The 25,568-nt window shown below is 44.5% G+C and overlaps 1 protein-coding gene across 4 annotated transcripts in view; it reads right to left on the reverse strand.

Annotated features, from left to right (window-relative positions):
* Positions 1–25,568, reverse strand: part of COASY (Coenzyme A synthase) — a 223,500-nt gene that overhangs the window by 88,587 nt on the left and 109,345 nt on the right. The gene's annotated exons all lie outside the window — the stretch shown is intronic.

Consider the following 25,568-nt stretch of genomic DNA (forward strand, 5'->3'; position numbering starts at 1 on the left):
CAGACAGAGACCAGGTCTCGGCCCCTGAGTACACCCACCCGTGGCAGAGGGTTCCGCCAGAGGTATCTGCTTGTAAAGAGCCTGACGTGAAGAGGCTGATGGGTCCGTGCGGGACGGATGGATGGCTGAGCAGAAGCGTGGTCAGGCAGGCCGGGTCGGTAACCGTGGGAACAGCACGGTACAAGGCAGCAGGCACAGAATAGTCGGGTCACTCGCTGGGTCAGTAACAGGGGGTCAGATCCGATAGGGAGCATCCAGAGAGAGGTCAGGCAAGCCAGGGGTCAGGGCAGGAGAAGACAGCACGGTCAGAATCACTCGGGGTCAGCAACAATCAAATGACAGATAGCAGGAACAACCAGATAAGACCATACAGCAACCAGTGTCCGTGCAGGGCGGATTTAAATACCGCGCCCTGCACTGTCATTGGTGCCAGGCACACGCCCGTGGTCGCGAGTGTGCATGCGTGAGTTCCGCCGTCGCCGCGGCAGCCCAGGACCTAGTGCCCGCACGCCAGTGCGCATCGGCACACTGCGCCTGCGCTGAGCCACACGCCGCGGCGGCTCCTGACAGGCACTCTAAAGGCAGGAAGAAGTAGAAGCTCCAGACTTCTCAACTGAGAAGTGCGAGTAATAAAGACGGTGATAGAGCAGGCTACCCCCAATTGAATTTCAACTACCAGAGGAAGGGAGCCCTGTACCCAGGCTGAGCACCCATCAATCAAGGGGACCTCTGGACCCAGCAGATTTCCACACTATCCCAAGACTTGATGACCAATCCATAGATGGAAGCTCACCTATATACAGTTGCAAGAAAAAGTATGTGAACCCCTTGGGATTATGTGGAGTTTTGCATGAATTGGGCATAAAATGTGCTCTGAACGTCATCTAAGTCACAACAATAGAAGAACACAGTCTGCTGAACATAATACTACACAAACATTAGATGTTGCCATGGTTTAATTGCACATAACATGTAAACATTCACAGTGCAGGGAGGAAAAAGTATGTGAACCTTTGGACTTAATAACTGGTTGACCCTCCTTTGGCAGCAATAACCTCAACCAAACGTTTCCTGTAGTTGCAGATCAGACCTGCACAACGATCTGGAGTAATTTTGGACCACTCCTCTTCACAAAACTGTTTCAGTGTAGCAATATTCTTGGGATGTCTGGTGTGAATCGCTCTCTTAAGGTCATGCCACAGCATTTCAATGGGGTTGAGGTCAGGACTCTGACTGGGCCACTCCAGAAGGCGTATTCTGGACTGTTGCAGCCATTGTTTTGTTGAATGACTTGTATGCTTTGGGTCATTGTCCTGTTGCATCACCCATCCTCTGCGGAGCTTCAGTTGGCGGACAGATGGTCGTACGTTTTCCTGCAAAATGTCTTGATAAACTCTGGAATTCATTTTCCCATCAATGACAACAATCCGTCCAGGCCCTGAGGCAGCAAAGCAGCCCCAAACCATGATGCTCCCTCCGCCATGTTTCACAGTGGGGATGAGGTTTTGATGTTGGTGTGCTGGGCCTTTTTTTCTCCACACATAGTGTGTGTTCTTCCCAAACAACTCAATCTTGGTTTCATCTGTCCACAGTATATTCTGCCAGTAGTGCTGTGGAACATCCAGGTGCTCTTTTGCAAACTTCAAACGTGCTGCAATTTTCTTTTTGGCCAGCAATGGCTTCCTCCGTGGTGTCCTCCCATGTACTCCATTCTTGTTTAATGTTTTCCTTATTGTAGATGTGTCAACAAAAATGTTAGCATGTGCCAGAGATTTCTGTAGGTCTTTAGCTGACACTCTGGGATTCTTCTTTAACTCATGCAGCATTCTGTGCTGTGCTCTTGCAGTCATTTTTACAGGACGACCACGCCTAGGGAGAGTAGCAACAGTGCTAAACTTTCTCCATTTGTAGACAGTCTGTCTTACCGTGGACACATGAACATCAAGGCTCAAGGAGATACTTTTGTAACCCTTTTCAGCTTCATGCAAGTCAACAATTCTTGATCGTAGGTCTTCTGAGAGCTCTTTTCTGCGAGGCATTATTCACATCAGATAGTGCTTCTTGAAACCAGTAAACCCAAAACAGGTGTGTGTTTTTTAAGGGCAGGACAGCTGTCAGCAACACATCCAATATCATCACACTGATTGGAGTCAAAGTTGGCTCACTCCTGGCTCCAATTAGCTCTGGGAGAAGTCATTAAGCTAGGGCCTCACATACTTTTTCCTCCCTGCACTGTGAATGTTTACATGTTATGTGCAATTAAACCATGGCAACATCTAATGTTTGTGTAGTATTATGTTCAGCAGACTGTGTTCTTCTATTGTTGTGACTTAGATGACGTTCAGAGCACATTTTATGCCCAATTCATGCAAAACTCCACGTAATCCCAAGGGGTTCACATACTTTTTCTTGCAACTGTATCCCGCCTATCTAGAGAGATCCTGGTGGTTATAAATTATATGCGCATTACCTATGCGCTTCCGGTGAGTGCGCACTTTTACTATCGGTTCCTGCCACAAGCCTATTTAATATCTGCTGCTGAATTGATCATCCATTTGATATACTACATGAACTGTTTATTTACTATTGAAATTTTTTATTTTTTACTATTGGACATATTTATTTACATACTTTTCATTTATATATATTTATTAGCACTGGACCTATATCTTTATTTATTTGGAGGTTTACCGTGGTTACCTTTTGGTGTCTCAGCTGCTGCTATAAGAGCGCTCACTATATTTATCTCATTTATATGACAAGTTTGTTGTTTAACCAGTTGCCAACCAGCCACAGTACATTTACTGCGGCAGGGCGGCACCACTGTGCAAAATGACGTATATATACACGTGATTTTGCATATCACGTAGGGGGCTAGTGCGAAGCATGCAACTGCCCTACCCGCGCTGCCGATCCAAGCCGTCAATCACCAGGTCCCGGCCGGTCATTACCCGCCGGAGCCCGGCGATTACTAGCAATCACTGACAGGACGGCTGCAGTGTTTACACTGCAGCTCTCCCCCATCAGTTTTCAGCACACTGTTCCGAGAGCAGAGTTTAGCTTTCCGGATCAGTGTGTTCCTGCGAACACCACCCCCCCCGCCCCCTAGTAAAACACTCCCCTCACAGAGTTATCCTTTGATTGCCTAAAAATGTTAACCCCTTCCTCCCCAGTGCTATTAGTACAGTGTCAGTAGTTTTTTTTTTTTTTGCACTGATCACTGTATTGGTGTCACTGGGGATGTCAGTGACCCCAACTCAGTTCCCCCCCCCCCCAGTGTCAGAATGTCCGCCGAAGTCCCGCCATAAGTCGCTGATCGCCGGCATTATTAAAGAAAAAACTATAAAAAATTCAGTATATAAACCGCCATTTGTAAACTCTATAACTTTCACGTAAACCAATTAATTTACACGTATTGTGATTTTTTTTTTTAGCAAAGATATGTCGTAGAATACATTTTGGCCTAAATTTATGACAATTTGATTTTTACATTTTTTTTACTGGACATGTTTTATAGCAAAAAGTCCAAAATATTGTTTTTTTTCTCAAAATTGTTGGACTTTTTTTTTTATAGCGCAAAAAAAAAAATGCACAGGCGATCAGATACCACAGAAAGAAATCTCAATTCCTGGGGAAAAAAAAAGGACATAAATTTCATTTGGGTGCAGCGTTGCATGACCACGCAATTGTCAGAGTAACGCAGCGATGTAACACAAACAGCTTCTGTAACCGCTTCTTGACCACACCTATAGCAGAAATACTGCTACAGGGCAACACGGGTGTGCAAAATCAAATATAAATAGTGTCAGATCGCCCGTCAGTACACCAGTAATCACATTTAACCCATTAATTGCCAGGAACATGCTCACACACACTAAACCTCCATTGCTAGTATAGTGTCTGAACGGATCAATATCTTTGACCAGATCAGCACTATACCAGCGCTCATATTAGTATAATGTCCCCAAAAACGCAGCGTTAGCGGGATCAGCCCCAGCACCTACCAGCACTGTATTTAGCCCCTACGCTTACCCCCCCCCCCTCTCCCCCCAGCAAGTGCAGTGTCAGTAGGTCACTGTCACTTGATACATTGCACACAAAACCGCAGTGTTCACAGATTCAGGCCTGATCTTTGTTAGCACTTGCCGGTAAATTCTGATGACTCTCATATGCAGCAAAGTGCCAGTACTAGTGCCACGCTACCTTTTGGTGAACTGGAAAGCACAAGCGACCTACAGGTGAAACTCGAACAATTAGAATATCGTGAAAAAGTTCATTTATTTCAGTAATGCAACTTAAAAGGTGAAACTAATATATGAGATAGACTCATTACATACAAAGCAAGATAGTTCAAGCCGTGATTTGTCATAATTGTGATGATTATGGCTTACAGCTCATGAAAACCCCAAATCCACAATCTCAAAAAATTAGAATATTGTGAAAAGGTGCAATATTCTAGGCTCAAAGTGTCCCACTCTAATCAGCTAATTAAGCCATAACACCTGCAAAGGGTTCCTGAGCCTTTAAATGGTCTCTCAGTCTGGTTCAGTAGGAATCACAATCATGGGAAAGACTGCTGACCTGACAGTTGTGCAGAAAACCATCATTGACACCCTCCATAAGGAGGGAAAGCCTCAAAAGGTAATTGCAAAAGAAGTTGGATGTTCCCAAAGTGCTGTATCAAAGCACATTAATAGAAAGTTATGTGGAAGGGAAAAGTGTGGAAGAAAAAGGTGCACAAGCAGCAGGGATGACCGCAGCCTGGAGAGGATAGTCAGGAAAAGGCCATTCAAAAGTGTTGGGGACTTTCACGAGGAGTGGACTGAGGCTGGAGTCAGTGCATCAAGAGCCACCACACACAGACGGATCCTGGACATGGGCTTCAAATGTCGTATTCCTCTTATCAAGCCGCTCCTGAACAACAAACAACGTCAGAAGCGTCTTACCTAGGCTAAAGAAAAACAGACCTAGTCTGTTGCTCAGTGGTACAAAGTCCTCTTTTCTGATGAGAGCAACTTTTGCATCTCATTTGGAAACCAAGAACCCAGACTATGGAGGAAGAATGGAGAGGCACACGCTGCAAGATGCTTGAAGTCCAGTGTGAAGTTTCCACAGTCTGTGTTGATTTGGGGAGCCATGTTATCTGCTGGTGTTGGTCCACTGTGCTTCAAGTCCAGGGTCAATGCAGCCGTCTACCAGGAGATTTTGGAGCACTTCATGCTTCCTTCCGCAGACGAGCTTTATGGGGATGCTGACTTCATTTTCCAGCAGAACGTGGCACCTGCCCACACTGCCAAAAGCACCAAAACCTGGTTCATTGACCGTTGGATTACTGTGCTTGATTGGCCAGCAAACTCGCCTGACCTGAACCCCATAAAGAATCTATGGAGTATTGCCAAGAGAAAGATGACAGACATGAGACTGAACAATGCAGAAGAGCTGAAGGCCGATATTGAAGCATCCTGTTCTTCCATAACACCTCAGCAGTGCCACAGGCTGATAGCTGCCATGCCACGCCGCATTGAGGCAGTAATTGCTGCAAAAGGGGCCCAAACCAAGTACTGAGTACATATGCATGCTTATACTTTTCAGAGGTCCAATATTGTTCTATGTACAATTCTTGTTTTATTGATTGCATGTAATATTCTAATTTTCTGAGATTCTGGATTTGGGGTTTTCATGAGCTGGAAGCCATAATCATCACAATTATGACAAATCACGGCTTGAACTATCTTGCTTTGCATGTAATGAATCAATCTCATATATTAGTTTCACCTTCTAAGTTGCATTACTGGAATAAACGTTTGCACAATATTCTAATTTTTCGACTTTCATCTGTAGTACATCCTGGTCTTTCACATACCTCTTAGATTATAAGCTCCAAGGAGCAGGGCCCTCCTAACCCTCTTGTATTGAAATTTATTGTTGCTGTATTGTCTCCCGTTATATTATAAAGCGCTGAGCAAACTGTTGGCGCTGTATAAATCCTGTTTAATTATAATAATACCAGCACTGCAGTATCACTTGGTGACGTGGGGAGTCCCACAAGTGCAGTACAAGCTGGTGTGGTGGCAAGCACAAGTATTGTCCCACAGCCACCAAGAATTCGCACGCAGGCCCGTAGAGCCCCCAGTATCCTTCCAGATGTGCTTGCAAATCTCGATTGGCAGCCCACAAATTCTGCAGCACCCGTGCTTCCCCCATCCACTGCCCAACCCGGAATTCATGCGGAAACAGCAAATTTAACTACTCCCCTTGATTTTCTGGAGCTGTTTTTCACAGAAGATCTGTATGCATTGATTGTGGATCAAAGCAATTTATATGCAGAACAATTTATCGCCACCAACCCAAATTCAAAGCTTGCCAGACCATTCCCATGGAAACCCATTACGGTTTCCGAACTTAAATTTTTTTTGGGCCTAACCCTCAACATGGGCATTACTAAAAAAAAAAATGATTCCATTTGTATTGGTCCACAGACCCCATTCATCATATGTCAGTGTTCTCTGCTGCCATGGCCAGGCATAGATATGAGAGTATAATTTGTTTTATGCATTTCAACGACAATACACTCTGTTGTCCTTGAGGTGACCCTGAATTTGACCGGCTCCACAAAATTCAGCCTCTCACAAATCACCTTAACCAAAAATTTGCAGATGTCGATACTCCCCAGCAAAAAATCTGCATTGATGAGTCCCTCATTAATTTTTCTGGCCGCCTTGCATTCAACCAATTTCTCCCCAGCAAACGTGCCAAATATGGGGTCAAGATGTTGATGTCTTTGAGAGAGCAACAGGCTATACTTATAAGTTTCAAATTTACGAGGGAAAAGAGTCACGTGGAGCCCACCGGATTCCCAGACTACATGGGGAGTAGTGGCAAGATAGTTTGGGACATGGTGTCATCCTTTTTCCATATGGGGTACCACTTATACGTGGACAATTTTTATTCAAGCGTGACACTATTTAGACATTTTTACAATCTTGGAACTGGTGCATGTCGCACCGTGTGACATAATGTGTGCCCACCATTAGAAGTGGGTGGACGAAGGGTGGTATATTCTAATGGTGCGTTTACCACACACTTTTTCTGGCAGAGATTTCTTCTCTTTTTTTCATTCAGCCCACAGGCTGCATACAAAAAAAACAAAACAAAAACATAGCATATATACCCAACAAGGACCAGCGATGTACTGGTAACATCACTGGACTTTGAATGGTTATACCAGGATGATGCCTACAGCTGCAGGCATCATCCTGGTACCGCTTTTATTCAGCCAACGATCAGCTTTCATGTAAAAATAATCCTAGTGGCTAATTAGCTGCATTATTGCTTTTACAATCAGTGGGAGATGATGCCCCCCCCCCCGCTGCCTTCCACGGCCTTCTCGGGCAGTCCTTTGCCGTTTGGGGAACCTGAGAATGCAGCCGGTGTTTCTGCCAGCTGACCATAGTGTAGCAAACTTGCTCATCAGCGATGGATGCGGAGTTCCCCTTTTTTATTAGAAGTATTCCTCAATCCTTTATTCCCTACCCCCTCTCTTCCTGAGAGGCACAGTGACAGATGTGTAAGTGTTAAAAGTTGCTGGCAGGCTGCAGCAGCAGGGGGCCCAGCGCTACAAAGCACCCCCATAGAGACAGCAGACTCTTGGTCCCAAAGCATGTGAAAAATCACACCTCCTAATCAAGATGATAGTTTTTTCCCAGGACTTGAAAGAAGTTGGAACCTCAAACCCTACCAGCCAGGTGACAGAAGTTAAATGAACATTCCTCAGGTCAGCTGTCACCTATGTTTCATATCATGGATTATGAAGCTGTCAGTTTTAATGCAGAGCCCATCCGACGATCCCGCCCAAAACAGGGTATTGGCCAGTATTCAGAGCCATCCCCCCCCCCCCTGCAGGGGGACTTTAAAAGACAGGCTGGCAAGCCTAAAAAGCAAGCTAAACACATCTCCTAATTTTAACATCGTAACAGCAGGAGATCAAAGACCCTTTCCGCTCTGCAACTTGGATCTGCTTACCTTAAGGTTTAACATGACAAGTAACTTAACCTTTTAACTTCTTCCTGTTATCTCTTTGCTGTGCTGGCTGTTTCCTATTTTTTATATATAAATATATACCTTAGTTACATTTTCTTTGTAAATATTTTATTGCACCTTGAAATATCAAGGAAAAACGAGCGCTAGATCTATGTGACAGGAGCAGCTGTAAGAGCTAAGAAAGTTTCTATGCTTCTCCCATTGAACATTAACGTCCTCCATAGAAGTCAATGTAATTTTGGACTCCTTTAAAATGGCTGCCGCTCGGACGATCTGCGCATGCGCGAACGGACGGTGATGACTTCACGATCACCTAATGCGCATGCACCACCCACACTATATAAGAAATGTCACTGAGAGCAGCCAGCTTCCTTTGATAACATGCCATCGCACGAAACATGTCAGGAAGTTGCTCTCAGTGACTCTACCACGTGGATACTTCATCTGGCCAGGTGTCAATAGGCAATTTAAAGTGTAAGTGTTACTATTATATATTTTATACACAATTTAAATAAAGCAGTGTTGCACTATGGAGTTTTTTGTGCCTGGGCTCTTTTTTCTTTGAGCCCACCTTTTTAAGAGCCCTTGGGATGACATGCTAACCACTGGCACCCTCTGGGAGATCCCATCTACATCACACACATTTGTGATTTTGAGCTGTGGATCTTTGATGACATCTCGACCGCTGACTCCCCCTGGTAGATTTGGATCGCATCACTCGGATATACTGGCTGAAATACTAATATTCCTGGAGGTGTTTATCAACGGATCCGAGCACTAGATGTTCAACCTTAGATGACATTATATGCGCGATATTAAGCGCTATCTGGTTAGCATTGTGGTTGGCATTCTACAGCTTTATTTACCACCGAAGTCACCATACTATTATCTAATATATTGTCACGATTCTTCACCTATCTGTAATATTGTGGAATACCTGTTTTTTCTTTTAAACAGAGACGCTATACAGATATTCATTAAGGATATTGTTGATCCATTTTAAGCACTGCATGGTGTATGATATTTGTATTTTATTACACCTGTTTGACACTTTTAGTAATAAATCTTTCTTTCTGAAAGTGTTAAACTGTTTCTAAGCGCTTACTTGCAATTCACGAATTCCTGCCTTTTGAAGAGACGCTACTGTGTTTGTTTAATCCTCTGCCCAATCGGCCTGCAGTGACTGTATTGGGCAGGCGACTTTTCAACCATTACAGTGTATATTTGATAAAGAGAGTTTCCCCTTTCTCTGTACAAAAAGGGGTGGTGGCAGGGAAGGGTTAGCTGCGTAATAAACCCGACCCAGTAACAATCGCATTTAGGCTGCCGGTGCGTCGATTGCGTTCCATTAGCTGGACAATCGTTGTGCAGGGCGCAGCTGAGTGTGACATTGTTACGCACGTCACATCACGGTTTTAGATCGGCCAGTCCTTTGGTCACGAGTTTGGTGAGAAGGTCTGGAGTCTGATGCCACGGGCGTGACGTATTATTGTTGGTCGCGGTCGTGCGATTGTCGCATGTTGATGGTGGCGATCGGGCGACCGTGACACATAGAGCTGTTGGAGACCAGAATGGCGCCAATCACCTCTATAGTCTAAGAAATCGGAAGCTACAAGCATATCATCATTTCAGTTTCGCAGGATATAAACAGCGCAATTTGTAAATTGGGAAAGCATATGATCAGACCTCCTCTGTAAATTTAAAATGGTAACTTGTAAAGGCTTTTAAAACGTTGCCTATGGATATTAAAAATGTATGCAATTTGTCGCCATTGCACGGGGCATGCGCAGTTTTAAAGCATGTCATGTTTGGTATCCATTTACTCAGCATACCATCATCTTTTATATTTTACCAAATAATTGCCCAATATATTGTGATTTTGTGCATTAAAAGTAAAAAAAAGTTTATTTTTTTTAAAATTTGCTTTTGAAAAATCGCTGCTCGAGTATTATGTGACATAAAAAAGTACCCACCATTTTATTCACTAGGGTGCCTGCTTTAAAAAATATATAATGTTTGGGGGTTTAAAGTAATTTCCTAGAAAAAAATTACAGATTTGTTTCATGTGAACAAAAGGTGTCAGAAAAGGCTTGATCTTCAGGTGGTTAGAAGAGCGAATGATGTGTGGCCTAAACTTCTAATGCTGGGCATAAAATGCCCCACACCCCAAAACGACCCCTTTTTGGAAAGGGGACACCCCAAACTATTTGCTGAGAGGCATTTTGAATCAATAGAATTTTTTTTACAAGTTTTTGAAAAATGACAAAATGTTTTTTTTTGTTTTTTTTTTTACACAAAATTGGCACTTGATTTATTGCTCAGACATGCCATGGGTATATGTAGAATTATTCCCCAAAATACATTCTGCTACTTCTTCCAAGTATGGGGGTAACACATGAGAGACTTTTGGCAGTCTAGCCAAGTACAGGACACCAAAATCCAATAAGCACCTTCAGGCTTTTAAAGGGCTTTATTTCCTCATTACACTTCCTGACTACCTATCACAGTTTTGGAGTCCCTGAAATGCCAGGATAGCAGAAACCCGCCCCCCCCCCCTTTTTGGAAAGTAGACACCCCAAGGAATTTGATAAGAAGCATGATGAGTATTTTGCAGATTTCGTTTGTTGCCACAGGTTTTTGGAAAACTTTTCTTTTTTTATATTTCAAAACCTTGTGAGAAAAAATCAGATCTGCACAATACTCACCATGCCTCTTTTTAAATTCCCTGGGGTGTCTACTTTACAAAAAGGGCTCATGTATTTTGTATTTTGGGGTGTAATTCTACATATACTCATGGCTTATGTGAGAAATCAATAATTTAAATGACAACTTTGTGTAAAAAAAAATGTTTTGTCATTTTCCAGAAACTTGTGGAAAAAAATAAATCTTCCATGGGCTAAATATGCGCAGTCCAGCCTTGTGTAGGTCTACAATCTTGTCCCTCACATCCTTGGACAGCTCTTTGGTCTTTATCATGGTGGAGAGTTTGGAATCTGATTGTTGGATTGCTCCTGTGGACAGGTGTCTTTTATACAGGTAACGCCGCCGCTGTGTCAGAATACCAGGCCGACCGCTCACCTCGTCTCTGCAGCAGAGCCTTAGCAGTTGCTCCGTCCAGCGATGTACAGTCTTCTTTCCCGGCACCGGCATCTTTAGTGTGGGCACCCGGCTGTGACAGCCAGGTGCCTGCTGCGCTTTGTGAATGGTCCAGCAGTCTTCTGGGACCTGTCACGTGTCCCAGAAGATGGGGTGGGAGGACAACTCCACGGAAGTGGGAGGGGGTACCTGTGAAATTCGGATACCCGCTCCCCCTCCCTCCCCAAAGGTCTACAGTATCTAGTCATCTGCTGTATTAAGTACGCAGTCTGTGGTCATCTCCTGTACTGTGTCCGCAGTCATTGGTCATCTCCTGTACTGTGTCTGCAGTCTCTGGTCATCTCCTGTACTGTGTCCGCAGTCTCTGGTCATTTCCTGTATTGTGTCCGCAGTCTCTGGTCATTTCCTGTACTAAATCTGCAGTCCATTGGTTCAGAATATTTTTTTTTTCTTGATTTCCTCCTCTAAAACCTAGGTGCGTCTTATGGTCAGGTGTGTCTTATGGAGCGAAAAAAACTGTATATATATATATATACACATATACATACACACACACGTATAGATATACACACACACTATATTAGCAAAAGTATTGGGACACCCATCCAAATCATTGGATTCAGGTGATCCAATCACCTTCATGGCCACAGGAGTATAAAATCAAACACCTAGGCATGCAGAGTGCTTCTACAAACATTTGTGAAAGAACGGGTCGCTCTCAGGAGCTCAGTGAATTCAAGAGTGGTACTGTGATAGGTTGCCACCTGTGCAATAAGTCCATCCATGAAATTTCCTTGCTACTAAATATAATATTCCATGGTCAACAGTTAGTGGTATTATAAAAAGTAAAAAGCAACTGGGAACAACAGCAACTCAGTCACGAAGTGGTAGGTCACGTAAACCGACAGCGGGGTCAGCAGATCCTGAAGCATACAGTTGCGCAGAAGTCGCCAACTGTCTGCAGAGTCAATAGCTAAAGACCTCCAAACTTCATGTGACCTTCAGATTAGCACAACGGCAGTGTGTAGAGAGCTTCATGTTATGGGTTTCTATGGCCGAGCAGCTGCATCCAAGCCTTACATCACCAAGTGCAATGCAAAGCATTGGATGCAGTGGTGTAAAGCACGCCATCACTAGACTCTAGAGCAGTAGAAACGTGTTTTCTGGAGTGACGAATCATGCTTCTCTGTCTGGCAATCTGATGTACGTGTCTGGTTTTGGTGGTTGCCAGAACGGTACTTGCCTGACTGCATTGTGCCGAGTATAAAGTTTAATGGAGGGGATTTTCGTGCAATTTCTTTCAGGGGTTGGGCTTGGCCCCTTAGTTCCAGCAAAGGGAACTCTTAAAGTGTCAGCATGCCAAGACATTTTGAACAATTTTATGCTCCCAACTTTGTGGGAACAGTTTGGGGATGGCCCCTTCCTGTTCCAACATGAGTGCACACCACTGCATAAAGCAAGGTCCATAAAGACATGGATGAGCAAGTTTGGGGTGGAGGAACTTGACTGGCCTGCACAGAGTCCTGACCTCAACACAATAGAGCACCTTTCGGATGAATTAAAGCAGAGACTGCGAGCCAGGCCTTCTTGTCCGACATCAGTGCCGACCTCAAAAAAATGCACTTCTGGAAGAATGGTCAAACGTTTCCATAGACACACTCCTAAACCTTATGGACAGCTTTCCAAAGGGTGGGCCAACCCAAAATGTATATATATATACACATACATACATACACACATATACACACACCACACATACACACACTGCTCAAAAAAAGATTACAGGAACACTTTGAAAACACATCAGATCTCAATGGGGAAAAATATAATGCTGGATATCTATACTGATATGGACTGGGCAATACATTAGGAATATAAGGATGCCCCATCGTTTGATGGAAATGAAAATTATCAACCTACAGAGGACTGCAAAGACACCACGAAAATTAAAGAGAAAAATTATGCGGCAGGCTAGTCCATTTTGCTGAAATTTCATTGCAGCAACTCAAAATGGTACTCAGTAGTTTGTATAGCCTCCACGTGCTTGTATGCATGCCTCACAACATCTGGGCATGCTCCTAATGAGACGACGGATGGTGTCCTGCGGTATTTCCTCCGAGATCTGGACCAGGGCATCACTGAGCTCCTGAATAGTCTGAGGTGCAACCTGGCAGCGTCAAATGGACCAAAAAATGATATCCCAGAGGTGTTCTATTGGATTTAGGTCAAGCAAGCGTGGGGGCCATTCAATGCTATCAATTCCTTCATTATTATTATTATTATTATTATTATAATACAGTATTTATATAGCGCTAAAAGGTTTGCTCAGCGCTGTACATTATAGTGGGGGACAGAACAAGAGACAATACAGTAACAAAACAAAACACGAGGGGGTCAAGGGTCCTGCTCTTTCAAGCTTACAATCTAGGAGGTAAGGGATAGTGGTACAGGAGGAAGTGGCTGTGGGGGATGGAGTGGTAGGAGGAGTGGAGGAGATCAGCTGTTAGGTGAGGGCGGGGTAGGCTTCCCTGAAGAGATGGGTTTTCAGGGTGCGCCTAAAGGTGAGGAGGGTAGGTGACAGTGTGATGGATTGGGGTAGTGAGTTCCAGAGGACAGGGGAAGTCCTGGAGAAGTCCTGCAGACGGGCATGGGAGGTGGAGACCAGGGAGCTAGAAAGTAGGAGGTCTTGTGAGGAGCGAAGATTACGGGTAGGGTGGTATTTGGGTATCAGGTCGGTGAGGTAGTTTGGGGCAGCGTTATGAATGGCTTTGTATGTCTGTGTTAGTAGTTTGAATTTAATGTGTTGGGCAATCGGGAGCCAGTGGAGGGAATGACAGAGGGGAGTGGCAGAAGCGGAGCGGTTGGTAAGGTGGATGAGTCTGGCCGCTGAGTTCAGGATAGACTGAAGCGGGGATAGTCTGTGATGAGGTAGGCCGGTGAGAAGGGAGTTGCAGTAGTCCAGACGTGAGATAATAAGGGAGTGAACGAGTTGTTTAGTAGTGTCTGGGGTTAGGAACGTACGTATTTTGGAGATGTTGTGGAGGTGGAGCCTGCAAGAGTTTGCCAACGATTGGACATGGAGTTGGAAGGACAGGTTTGAGTCTAGAGTGACACCTAGGACTTTGGCTTGCGGGGTGGGACTGATGGTGGCGTTGTTGGTCGTGATGGAGGGGGTGGGGGCGCAGGCTGGGGGGAAAAGCAGGAGCTCGGTTTTGGAAAGGTTCAATTTGAGGAAATGGAGCAATATCCAGTCTGATATGTTGTTCAGTAGGTGGGTGATATGGGCGGAGACTGAAGGGGTGAGGCGAGGTAAATTTGCGTGTCATCGGCGTAGAGGTGATAGTTGAAGCCATGGGAGTGTATCAGTTTGCCGAGGGAGGAGGTGTAGATTGAAAAGAGAAGGGGCCCGAGGAAAGAGCCTTGGGGGACTCCAACAGAGAGGGGGAGAGAGGGGAGGTGGTAGCATTATAGGTAACGCTGAAGGAGTGTTGGGATAGATAGGAGAGCCAGGAGAGAGCAGAGTCTCTGATGCCGAGGGAGTGTAGTTTATTAAGGAGGAGGGGGTGGTCAACTGTGTCTAAGGCCGCGGAAAGGTTGAGGAGTAAGAGGACTGAGTAGTGGCCATTAGCTTTGGCTGTTAGCAGGTCATTAGTGATTTTGAGTAGGGCGGTTTCGGTGGAGTATAGGGGACGGAAGCCAGACTGTAACGGATCGAGGAGGTTGTTGTCAGTGAGGTGGGCACTTAGGCGATTGTAGACTAAGCGCTCAAGGAGCTTGGAAGTAAATGGCAGCAGGGAGATGGGTCTAAGGTTGTTCAGGTCGGTGGGGTCCAGGGAGGGTTTTTTGAGTAAGGGGGTGATGTGCGCGTGCTTTAGGGGGGAGGGGAATGCGCCAGTAGAGAGGGAGAGATTGAAGATGTGGGTGAGGAAGCGTAGGATGGAGGAGGGTGGTGGCCGGAGGAGTTGTGTGGGGACAGGGTCAAGGGGGCAAGTGGTGAGGCGGGCTTCTGAGAAGACCTTAGTGACCTCCTCAGTGGTAGCAAGGCTGAAGGAGCGGAGTGTTGAGAAGGTTATAGTGTGCGGGATGTTAGGTGTCGTGGGGGGTAGGGAGGTTGCGAGGTCAGAGAGTTGATGGGGTTATAGTGGGAGGGAGGCTAGGTGGGGAGGTAGAGCATTGGTGATGTCCATACGGATTGCTTCAATCTTATTTTGGAAGTGATTGGCAATCTCGTGGGCGGTGAGTGAGGTAGTGGGTGGGGGTGGGGGAGAGTAGGGAGTTGAAAGTGGAGAAGAGCCGGCGAGGACAGGTGGAGAAGGTGTTGATGAGGGTTACGAAGTAGGCTTGTTTGGCGGCGTGGAGGGAGGAGGAGTAGGTGAGGAAGGCGGATATGTAGAGGGAGAACGCTCGAGGGGATTTGGTTTTGTGCCATAATCGTTCCAGCGTGCGACTGCGTCGTTTAAGATTTTTAGTGTGGTCGTTCTGCCAGGGTTGAAGCGGTCGGGGTCTAATGCTACGTGTGGTTAGGGGTGCTAAGGAGTCTAAGGCAGCTGATAGCAAGTCGTTATACGTAGTGGAAGGATACTGTCGTACAGACGGTGTGGGTGGAGGACTGTGTACACTGTGTGAGTGCAAAAGAAGAGGTTAAGTGGAGGAGTTGGGATGTAGCCGGGTTGTTGACATTGATAGGGATATTTAAGTCTCCAAGGATGATGGTGGGTAGCTCAGAGGAGAGGAAGAAGGTGGAAAAGTCATCAAGGAAGTGGGAAACGGGTCCAGGAGGCCGATAGATTACTGCAATCCTCAGAGGGGTGGGGGAGAAGAGTCGGATGCAGTGGGCCTCAAAGGAGGAGAAGGATAGAGAGGGGGGGTTTGGGAGGACCTGGAAGGTGGTCAGCAGTGACAAGAGCATGCCGACCCCACCACCTCTACGACCGCTCGGTGTGGGTGAATGGGACCAGACAAGACCTCCATAGGAGAGTGCCGCAGGGGAGGTGGAGTCAGTGGCTTGGATCCAGGTTTCGGTGACCGCTAGGAGGTTGAGGGAGTGGGAGATAAAGAGGTCATGGATGGCGGTGAGCTTGTTGCAAACCGATCGGGTGTTCAGGAGTGCAACCGAGAGTGGAGCGGTAGATGCGGGGAGGAGGGGGACAGGTATAAGGTTGAGGGGGTTGCGGCGGTTCGTGGGAGTAGGAGGGTGCCTAGTGGGTGAGTGAGGGACCAGGGTTTGGGGAGATATCCCCAGAGGTTAGGAGAAGAAGAAGGGTGAGGAAAGTAAGATGGGAGTGGGATGTACACGAGCGCACATGCCTTCCAGTCCTGGTGTTTGGGTCAGCAGGAGAGTGAGGTATCAGCAGGAGGTGATAAGAGCAGTAGTAGGGAGATGGTAGCAGTGAGGGTGAGATGTACAAGTTTTGGGGTGGAGCAGAAGGGTAAAGAAATGAGATTTTGGGAACGCAAGAAAGTAATATGAAAAAGGAGGAGTAGAGCGGGCACATTAAAAATTCATCCTCCAGGAACTGCTTGCATACTCTCACCACATGAGGTCGGGCACTGTCATGCACCAGGAGGAACACAGTGTTGTCATATCACACACAACTATCTTCACTGATAACCATGCATTTTTATTTATCATTTACATACTTTCTCTGTCCCTATGTAGTGGCTGCAGTTCGCTGCGGCTGACACCCATGACGCCTTAGCATCTAGGGCGTCAGCCACAACTTACCGCGACCTCTTTCTTTGTTGATTGTAATTTTATGTTTTTTCATGTATATGCCTATCAATTTTTTCCACCCATAGGTGGTTTTTAACCTAATAAAAGGTGTTCAATCTTATCTATTGCCTATACGTGTTTACTATATTTCTAATGTTATGGTGTGGTACCTTCAAAGCCCCATTAGCTTTTTTGGTTAGGGTTTTTCTCAACTGTTTCCTAGAGGTGTGGTACCAGTAAAGCCAATATACAAGGCTAGGTAGAGTTACTTTCTCTCCTTCTCCCACCCTCCCTATTATTCAGCACCAAAAGAAATCTCTATTTGTGGGGGAAAAAAGGATGTACATTTCATTTGGGTGCTGCATTGCATGACTGCGCAATAGTCAGTTAAAGTAACACAGCACCGTAATGCAACAAATGGCCTGGTCATGAAGGGGGGTAAATCCTCTAGAAGGCAAGTCGTTAACATAGTAAGGAGTCTTTATTATATCCTTTTGTTATGAAAAAATGCAGTTTGTCTGGTCCGTTATGAGTGCCAACTTCACATACATGAAAGTATATATAGTTCATTTACTCATATTTTGTATATAATTCTATCTATGATTACACCAAAGACCCACTGCACCAGCATAGGGTTTGAGCATGGGTCCAAGGATTTCATCCCGATACCTAATGGTAGTCAGGGTGCCATTGTCTAGCCTGTAGAGGTCTGTGCGTCCCCAGACCATCACTGAACCACCACAAAAACGGTCATGCTGAACGATGTTACAGGCAGCATAACGTTCTCCATGACTTCTCTAGACCCTTTCATGTTTGTCATATGCTCAAGGTGAACTTGCGCTCTTATCTGTGAAAAGCACAGGGCGCCAGTGGCAGACCTGCCAATTCTGGTGTTTTTATTTATTCATTAATGTCTTTATTAGATTTTATTTCAATAGACAGTCCAACTTAATCTTCTTTAACCCTCCATCCATCCCTACCCAATAATTACCCCTGTCCAGATAGTTCTTTCCATTTCTTTCTTAACCTGTCTAATGATCACAAATAGAAACCCTATATTCTGTCATCACACTACAACTTTCTATTTATTCAGTTTAGTTCTCCAACTCTACCACCGGGGCACCCATTATTTCAAGATATTTTTCAGATGATTTAAAAACGTACCACCTACTTCATTCTTTTCTAAATTTTTCCATTCTATCTTCATCTGTGTGGTATAACTCCTCCATCTTATTTATATACTCAATCCTATCTATCCAATCTCTCATTATTGGGGGTCCCATGCCTGCCAAAATTTGGGGATTAGGCCTTTTGCAGCACTAATTAAATGGTATAATAGACTATTTTTATATTGTTTTACGGATATAGCTGTCCTACAAAATAGGCACACCCACGGATCTTTTTGAACAGTTATCCCCAAAATCTCCTGTATATATTGAATTACCTCTTGCCAAAACACCTGAATTTTTAAACACTCTCACCAAATGTTTGTCATAGTCCCTCTTTCCCCACAATCCCTCCAACATAGTGGCGAAAATTTCTTCTCTTTGTTTATGTGCCACACTCGGTGCACAATACCATCTAGTTAAACATTTGTAGTTCATCTCTACGGTTTTCATGTTTACCACCACGTGCATCAACATTTTATTCTTCTGTTGTTCATTCATTTTTGTGCCCAACTCTCTTTCCCATCTCTCTAAGAATAATGGAGGTCTGGACCCCATCCATTCAATAAGGATCTTATTTATTCTATACATTACATGTTTGTAAGCTGTCCCATGACTCAATATTTTTTCAAATGGGAGCATATCCTCCGGCATCCTCAGTGGTTGGGGGAGTGTTGAGACAAAATGTCCTAACTGATATCTAAATTTAGCTAATCTATAAAATAAATCTTTTTTACGCCTTAATCTTGAAATTTACATAACTTCCCATTATCTACTATATCCCTTATTTGTGCATTTCTATTTCTGAACCATTTCTTGGAAATATGATCATTCCCTGGTGGAAAGAAAGCCGTATCCACCAGGGGTATCAAACAGTGAATTGTACTCCCAACCCATTGATTTATGCAACCCATCCCATATTCTCAGCACCTCTCGTGTCAGTGTACTACTATTTTCATCTAGTACTCTTTACATTTTTTTGGAATCCAAATAATCTTCTCTAACTGCACATTAATATACCTTCCATTTTAACCCAAATTTTTACATTTGAATTATATGCCCAGTCTACCACCGTTGATAATAACACCGACATATAATACGGCCTCAAATTTGGCAAGTTCATTCCTCCTTTCTCTTTATTGTTACATAGAATCTCATAAAAAATCCTTGCTTCCTTAATAGCCCATATAAACCTCAGTATTATTTTTCTCATTATCCTGAAGAAAGATCCTGGTAAATATATTGGGAGCATTTGAAACTTAGACCTGATTTTTGGAACTATCACCATCTTAACCAGATTGATACGCCCAATCCACAAGACCCACCCTATTGAGAGAGTCTACTCAATTCATCTTTAATATAATTTATTAATGGTATATAATTAACTTGATATTAGGTTTTTTATTGAGGGAGTTAATTTTATTCCTAGGTAGCTTAATTCTCTCTCCCTCCATGTAAAAAGAAAGTCTTTTTGCAGTGTCTGCATCTCTACTTTGCGGCGTTAATATTTGTGATCTCAGATTTTGATTTATTTTCAAATTTGATAGCTCCCCATATCTTTTTAATAGTCCCATTAAATTAGATGTCAGTCCGGGATTAACGATGTAAAATAGCATATCATCTGTGTACGCTGCCACCCTATGTTCTACTTCTATCTTAATTCCTCTAATATCTGTATTCTTTCTTACCACTGCCAGGAGTGGTTCCAAAGATATCACAAACAACAATGGCGATAATGGGCATCCTTGTCTAGTACCATTATACATTTTAAATGACCCTGGCAGGGACCCATTCACTTTGGTTGATGAAGAAGGTCCATTATAGAGCCCTTTTATCCATCTTACCATTTTACTCCCTATTCCTAGAGCTTCAAGCGTGTTAATCATAAATGCCCAGTCTACCCTGTCAAGGCTTTTTCTGCATCTATCGACAGTATAATCGACAACGGCTTCCCTTTCTTTGCTTTCTGTAGGAGTAACAATGTTCTTAGACCGTTTTCTCTTCCTTCTATCCCTGGGACAAATCCCACTTAATCTAGATGTATCCACTCTGGCATAAGCTACTTCATCCAAGTGGCTAGGACTTTCGCAAATAACTTTGTAATTAGTATTTAATAATGATATGGGTCTATAACTAGCACATTGTGCACTATCCTTCCCTTCTTTGAGGATAACTGTTATATGTGCATGAAGTGATTCTTCTCTCATTTCCGTCCCATCACCTAGTGCATTCATATAACTACAAAGTTTGGGTACTAATAATTCTTTACAAATTTTGTAATATCCTAACGTATAGCCGTCGGGACCTGGGCTCTTTCCCCCAACCATACTCTTGAAGGCCACTCTAATTTCATCCTGAGATTATACGTTCTAGGGCTAGTTTATGTTCTGTTAATTTTGGAAAATGTGCCTCCTTAAGGAATTCTAGTCTTTTCCTGTTCTCGTCTTTCTGAGGGTTCACCTTATAAAGCTTACTATAAAACTTTTGAAACATATTAGAGATATCTGTGGTGGAGTAAACCAGTTCCCTGCTCTCATTTTTATTTTTTTCTATCGAATTTTTGGATTTTTTATCCTTCAACCTCTTTATCATATATTTCCCTGGCCTATTCCCCCACCTGTATCTTTCCTTTGAAACACTATTGAAAACTTTCCTGGTCTCCTTTTCCATTAGATCTTTTAATTCTTCCCTTTTAAGGGTAATCCTCTGGTGTACATTTGAGTCCTGCTTTTTTTTAATGAATCTGTTCAAATTTATATAACTCTTCCGTTACCCCCTTTATTTTCCTGTCACGTTCTCTCTTTTTTTCGTCCCTAGAGCTATCAAGATTCCCTTCATGTAAGCTAGACGATCAAGATTCCCTTCATGTAAGCTTTATGAGCCTCCCAAATAGTAGCCACCAATATTTCCTCCATTTCATTTTCAAGGGCGAAAAATTGCTCAATTTCTTCCCTGAACCTTCTCTCTATTTTGGGATCTTGTATAAGTGACTCGTTTAGTCTCCACATAGCCCTCTTTTTCTGATCCCCACCTGCCCTTAGACTCGCTGTTAGGGATCTGGGTATGACCAGAAATGTGTGGACTGACACAGGGAAGTAGCAGGCTTCAGGAACACAGGCATAGTCAGGCTGGAGAGGTGGAATGGCGGGATCTCTAGTGACCCACAGAATAGGATTCCCAAGGGCGCGGAGTCTAAGCCCCAGTCTGCCTTGTCACCAGAGCCCCTGATGGTGGGGTTGGACTTGGTGCAGGACTGAGACCAGGTCGCGGCCCCTGAGTGCACCCTACTGTGGTAGAGGGGTCTGCCGAGGGTATGTACCAGGGGAAAGCCTGATGTGAAGGGGCTGGCAGGTTTGGACAGTAGTGACTGGATACGTGCGAGATGGATGGATCATCTGGGTAGCGTCAGGCGTAGTCAGGCAGGCCAGGTCAGCAACGTGCGGGCAGTGAGGTACCGGAGGAGCAGGCAGAGAATAGTCAGGGTCACAAGCTGGGTTTAGTAACTCACGGGCAGCACGGTACAGAGGATCAGGCAGAAGGATGGTCAGGCAAGCCAGGGGTTCAACAGTAGACGGTCAGCAGAGGTCAGGATCAAAGCAGGGTCAGCAACTAGGCAGGAACACAGGATACCAGGTACAGGGCTCATGGGAAACATACACCAAGGCCTGATCACAGGCCTGGTCCAGCTTAAATACACCTCCTGCAATCAGCTTCAGCTGATAGCTGACTGCAGGAGTGAGCTTCTGGTTGCTGAGAGCACCCGCTGGCCAGCCCTGGTACTGCAACCCACACGGCAGGTGAGTCCCACCACCAGTGGTGAATCCATTCCTGACACTCACGAAGAGCATGGTCTGAAATAGGCATCACCTTAATATCGGATTTAATCAACGATTCTAAATATCTGTGCTCTATTAAAATATAGTCTAATCGTGAATACGATCTGTGTACAGACAAGAAGGTATAATCTCTTTCTCTAGGATGTATCACTCTCCATATATCTATTAATTGATTTTGGTATAGCCTCTTTTTCAACATTCTTAATTTTCTACCTCCTCCTCTCTGCACACACGAAGACGCATCCATCCACGTATCTAAACAAAAGTTAAAGTCTCCTGCCACAAGCAGACCACTTTTCTTAAAATTCCTTATTTTTCCAAGCACTTCTTGGAGAAATGTTTCAGGATTCTTATTTGGGCAGTAGATATTAACTAGTGTGTATTTTTGTCCCTGTATTTCCCCTCCAAGGTCCAGATATCAACCCTCTGGATCAACCAGTACCTCTTCCACCTTGAAACCCATATTTTTTGAAAATTCAATTGCAACTCCTTTAGCCTTCTTTACTGGTGAATCCACATAATGTCAGTGTGGATAGTTCCTTGAGTATAACTTCATGTTGCTATCATAAGTTAAGTGTGTCTCTTGTAAGAAAACCACATCTATAGAATGTTGGTATACTTTCATACTTCCCTCAAAACCTTAAGTATTTTAATTGGAAAGTTTAAACCTTTCACATTGTAGGTCATAATATTAATCAAACTTGTATCTTTTTACTATTTCTTTTCTCCACCACTCCGCCATTTACATGTAGACTGCCAAAAAATATTTATATCATGGACAACTACCCAACCCCATCTCCTCTCATCCCTCCCCCCAACCCATCCTGCCCTCTCTCATTTCCCACCCCCTCCCCTACCCCTCTTACCCTTAAAAACTCCCTGGCCTGTATATTGCCCTGGAATCTGACATAGGTTTCCCCCCACTGATTCCTATTTTAGGGTATGATTCTAAACATGGAAGCCTATCCTGATCTCCCTCTCCTAACATAAGGGATTTTAATAACTTATCCTACTAGGCCTCCAGACGTCCAACCCTATCTAAATCTCTTACTCTGGTCTCCACGTAGAAAACCTATAAGAGGACCATGAAGAGGGTCGGCAACGGGTGGAGAGGAGGGACGAGAAGAGAAAAAAAAAAAAAAAGAGGGGGGAGGAGGTTTATTTAGCAGGTGCAGGGAAAAGAATCCCCATTTCCTGTATCAACCTTATGAGTTTACTTTCCCCCTCCTTGTCCCTTCCCTCCCTCTCCATCCCCCTCCCTCCTCTGACCCCCTCTCTCATTATTTTCTCCTTTTACTTGCTGCTAGTTTTCATTTCTCAGTTCCAGTCTCTCATTAGACCCTTCCGACCACCCCACTATTTCCACAACCTGCAGTTGTAATTTTTCACAGAAGTCTCTTAGATCTTCTGGGAATTTTAGCATTAGCCGATTTCCCATATTTCCACCCGATCAGATGCAGGTTAGAACATGACAATGTGGAACATGGAGTTCTGAGCATGAGAGGAGTAGGAGCTCGAGTGTGTGATGCTGCCTAGTTGAGACCGCCCATCATCCCACAACCATCCAGACTTGCCTGTCCCTTTCGGCCGGTGCTGTGGGAGTGCCCGCAGAGCCTCATCCTACTGCGTTCCTGATCTCTGGGGAAGTACCCGGGTTTGCTCTGTCCCGTCAGCTCGGGCAGAGAGGTGTGCACAAGGTGCTGGCGCTGTAGTATTGCAACGGACTGTGCCGGGGCTGTGAGATGCCCGCAGCGGGAGTGAGGCGGGATGCGAGGCTGAAAGAGGGCTGAGAGTTGGCTGGAGAGGAATACTGCATGAGAAGGGTATACGGAGGAGAGACGGACAATAATCCTTAGAGCTACAGGAGGGATAGGGTGCCTGTCACTTGAGACCGGTGGAGTCTGGAGAGAAGGAGAAGGTGGAATCCCTAGGGAGGATCAACCTAGGAGGGATCGCTGACCTGGGCTAGAGGAAACGTGTGACCCTGAGACACCCACAAATTCAAGTCATACAGGATAGATTGAATTGCGCCTAAGTCCCCCCTGAAGGTGACTTTTGTATACAGGACTAAAGAATAGAGTATATATACAGAAACTGGAGCAAGTGTTCCAGGTGCGGATGGAACTGTTTAGCTGCCATGGGCAACGGCAAGATGTTTTTACATTAATATTGTTCTGTGCCTGTTAGAAGTAAATTATACACATGTGAGGTGAGACCGGGCGATTAGAAGATTAAGGTACGGGCTGTTCTCAGAGGTTAAGGGAAAGATATTATATACCCTCCTAAAGTTAACCGGGACTGTATATGGGCCTCCCATAGATCTGACAATACCGATTGTGAGCAGTAAACAGAAAATTAATTGACAAGCTTAATCAATATGAAGAGTAAATCCACTAAGGGTGGTGGGGAGAAAACACCGCAGTCGAACGTAAACAGGAGTACCATCAAGAAATATATGCCTATATGGGAAAAAAGTCCAGAGAAACAAGGCTCTGAGGAAGTAGAAAGTATGACGAGGAGCAAACTAGACTGTTATTTGGAAAGCGGGATGGAAACTCAACAAATCCATAAATACTGACAACGTAATAGATATGGCGGATCAACAGAGTGCTATATCTCAAATTTGCTCAAAAATCGAGATGGTGAAAATGTTCACAAAATGTGAACTTTTTGTGAATAATGAAATGGCAGGGATTAACAACCTGGACCTGGGACAAATATTAACAAGAGTGGAAGAAGTAGAAGAAAAAATGGAAACCCAGGCCCAGCAGATTATCAAATTGGAAACAGAGGTAGAAGAGATGAAAAGGGAACAGTGGAAATTAGCATATAAATTAGAGGATCAAGAGAATGAAGAGTGAAGAAATAATTTGAGGATACAGGGCCTTCTAGAACTTCCAAGAGAAGAGGACCTGAGAGAAAAAAAAATGTGTGTTCAATCCACTGACCGGAAAATCAAATACAGACCCTCTAAAAATAGAGACAGTGCACACAATTAGGCATCCAATAGGAATTACATCTGAATCCCCAAGAGATGTGGTTGTCCATTTTCATTATCATAAGGATAGAGAGAGAATTTGAAAAAAACTGCGAGAGAGACCTGAAATAAAATTTGAGGAAACCAAGTTGCAAGTTTTTGCATATGTAGCCCCCGAGACTCTGTCCAGAAGAACAACATTGAAACCCTTTTTGGAACAGATGAGAGAGAAAAAAAGTTTGATATAACTGGGGGGTCCCGGCATTTCTGATCGGGTGGAAAGAGTCTGCTGTTCAATGGCAAATGCCAATCAAGCTCTATGGTGCTGGGCAGTGAGCACAGGGCCCACTAGAGGACGTTGGGCCCTCAGGCCACCCTCATGAAGTCTGCTTCTGATTGTTTGGTCAGAGACATCCACACCAGTGGCCTGCTGGAGGTCATTTTATAGGGCTCTGGCAGTGCACATCCTGTTCCTCCTTGCACAAAGAAGCAGATACCGGTCCTGCTGATGAGTTAAGGACCTTCTACAGCCCCGTTCAGCTATGCTAGATTAACTGCCTGCCTCCTGGAATCTCCTCCATGCTCTTGAGACTGTGCTGGGAGACACTGCAAACTTTCTGGCAAAGGCACATATTGATGTGCCATCCTGGAGGAGTTGGACTGCCTGTGCAACCTCTGTAGGGTCCAGGTATCGCCTCATGCTACCAGTAGTGACACTGACCATAGCCAAATGCAAAACT

This window comes from Staurois parvus, unplaced genomic scaffold (assembly GCF_062004578.1).
Source record: "Staurois parvus isolate SC_StPar_1 unplaced genomic scaffold, SC_StPar_1.0 ptg000263l, whole genome shotgun sequence".
In the NCBI taxonomy this organism is placed as follows: Eukaryota; Metazoa; Chordata; class Amphibia; order Anura; family Ranidae; genus Staurois; species Staurois parvus.